Raw genomic sequence first — 2,636 nt, forward strand, 5'->3', positions numbered from 1 at the left:
TATAAAGCAAACATGAAAACTCTCCTTTGCCACGTGGGACACCCCAAGCGCACATCCCTGAGACAGCCACTCAGCTTCCCAGAAGAGTCACAGATGCGCCGCAGGTTACTGCTCTCAGCACAAGAGCACCTGGGGCTCCCAAATCGTAGCTTTTCTGAGGGCACCTGACCAGGGTGGGGGCTGACGCAAGCCCAGTGGTGTGGCATAATGCCAGCGTGATGTGATGGGGAAGGAGCAGGAGGGGCAGGCGTGGCTGGTGCTCTGCTCTCTGGGCATCTGCTTCTGCAGGCTGGCCACAAAATCCCTGGTGGGCACAGTGCGGGAGCTGGAGCTGGCGTTCTAGACGCCCAGAGGGCCTGATGCAGGACACACAGAGCAGCTTGGGGGGCAGGTGGGAAGTGGGCAAAGGCTTTTGGCTTGGGCAGTGGCCCCCGATTTTTGTGTCCATGTATATTATTATTATTATGTTAAATTTAGGACATGAGAGTTTAATTACCTTCTCTACCTTCTAGATGGAAATATATGGTAAGGGGATGGAAACAAGGGTCATAAACTTAGGAGAGAGGCAGGCATTTTTAGACCAGTTTAAGTTTAGATATTCCCCAGTTTGGACAATTTTTAAACATTTAACATAAGACTTTTTACCACAATAAACAATATAACGTATTAAAACTGACTTCCAAAATTGTCCAAATTATTTTTTAAACTTGATTTCATTTTTTCCACATTTCTTTGTCAAGTTTTCTTTGTCAAATTTACCCCAAATACCAAATTTTCATTTTTGAACTTAGTTTATATTTACATAACACAGTGCCCTAAATTGATGTTCACCAGGATACCTTTCTCTAACCCCTAGAGGTTTTTTTCTTCCCTTTAAAATGTATTTTAATTAAGTTGTCATTCTCAAAGATATTCTGGATATAAAATTATGAATTAAACACCTATAAATTCTTCTTCATTTCTGTTATAGTGTGACAATTTATCATCTAACCCACAGCAGTCTATCGACTGAGTAAGGCTGGGTTTCTTGTTCTCCTCAGCCATAGCTGACTGCAACTCATAAAGTGACAGGTGGCTACAGCTTCTCTACTTCTGTATGAACAACTGTGACTGAGACAGGTCATTCTTTGATCCGTACGTTTTGACTAGTTTTAGCCTCCGGAGAAGGTCTTCTTTCTCCTGAACCTGCTTCATCAATTTTGCTTTTTCTTCATATATTCCTTGTTTGGGAAAATTCTCATTCACAAAATCATTTTGGAGACCACTGCATGACCCAGTATTACGTGATTGAGATTCACATGTAATGATATTCTTGAAGGTATTTTTCAAATATATTGTGAAAATGAATAAAGGAAACCTAATCCAAAATGGAGTTGGGCAGCAATGAAAGGAGAGCTCTCCTGCACATACCTGACAGTAATCTTTGTTGTAGATTACTTTACATAACTCAGCTGGAAGAAGGTAGATTTTCTCCTTGCCCAGCAACAACCTATCCAATGAGAAGCTGCCACAACCCTGAACTCTGGCGAGCTTTTGTTCAAAACACCCCTCCCAACCACCCCCTTTTCTCTATAGAGCAAGCCCCTCTCCTTTGTTCTTCGGACTTGCCTGTGGTTCGCCACAGTTTGCATGTCCCAAACTGCAATTCCTCTGCTATTCCTGAATAAATTCATTTTGCTGATTAAATAACTGGCTATTTTATTTTTAAGGTTGACAATGTCCATTCTTCAAATTCACTGTCTATGTGTTTAACATTTTTTGAAACTTAAACAGTTTTCTTCTGTTGAACATGCTGGTTTCTCTGAAAGATTCTGATCGTTTCCTTCATTCCCTAAGACATTTTACCACATTGTATCAAGAATTAAATGATGATCTTGTTTTCCTTAATTGCTCTCTAAATGTGGCACTCATAGGTTGTTTTCTTGAACTATTATTTGGGGAGATGGCAGATTGGCACAGGCCTGTGGAATGCTGAGTAAAGTCACAGCTGAGTCCAGTGGATTTTCCATCTTGAAAATGAAATCTTGGTTTACCTCATGGAAACAGAGCTTTACTCGACTCCTTGCACCCTCTCCCCCAGAAGTCCAGCTCTTAGACATCCACTCCCGGGCAGCCATTCCAGGGGCGGGGTCTTGAGGAGGTTCTTTCCAAATACTGCATAGATTTTATAAATGCATAAAGATACATGCACCCCTGTGTTCATTGCAGCGTTATTCACAATAGCCAAGACTTGGAAGCAACCTAAGTGCCCATCAAGGGACGAATGGATAAAGAAGATGTGGTATATATACACAATGGAATACTACTCAGCCGTAAGAAACGATGAAATCCAGCCATTTGTGACAACATGGATGGACATTGAGGGTATTATGCAAAGTGAAATAAGTCAGAGGAAGAAGGTCAAATACCGTATGATTTCCTTCATTAAGTAGTAGATAATAACAACAATAAACAAACACATAGAGACAGAGATTGGATTGGTGGTTACCAGACAGGAAGGGAGGAGGGAGGAGGGCAAAAGGGATAATTCGGTACATGTGTGTGGTGATGGGTTGTAATTAGTATTTTGGTGGTGAACATGATGTAATCTATGCAGAAATAGAAGTATAATGACGTACACCTAAAATTTATACAAT

General features: G+C 41.1%; 1 pseudogene; it reads right to left on the bottom strand.

The window, feature by feature from the left end:
- Window positions 1–933: 933 nt before the first annotated feature.
- Window positions 934–2,030, bottom strand: LOC101394320 (swi5-dependent recombination DNA repair protein 1 homolog; annotated as a pseudogene).
- Window positions 2,031–2,636: the final 606 nt, after the last annotated feature.

The sequence above is a fragment of the Ceratotherium simum genome, chromosome 31 (genome assembly GCF_057802395.1).
Source record: "Ceratotherium simum simum isolate JZ-2026a chromosome 31, ASM5780239v1, whole genome shotgun sequence".
NCBI classification, from domain to species: Eukaryota; Metazoa; Chordata; class Mammalia; order Perissodactyla; family Rhinocerotidae; genus Ceratotherium; species Ceratotherium simum.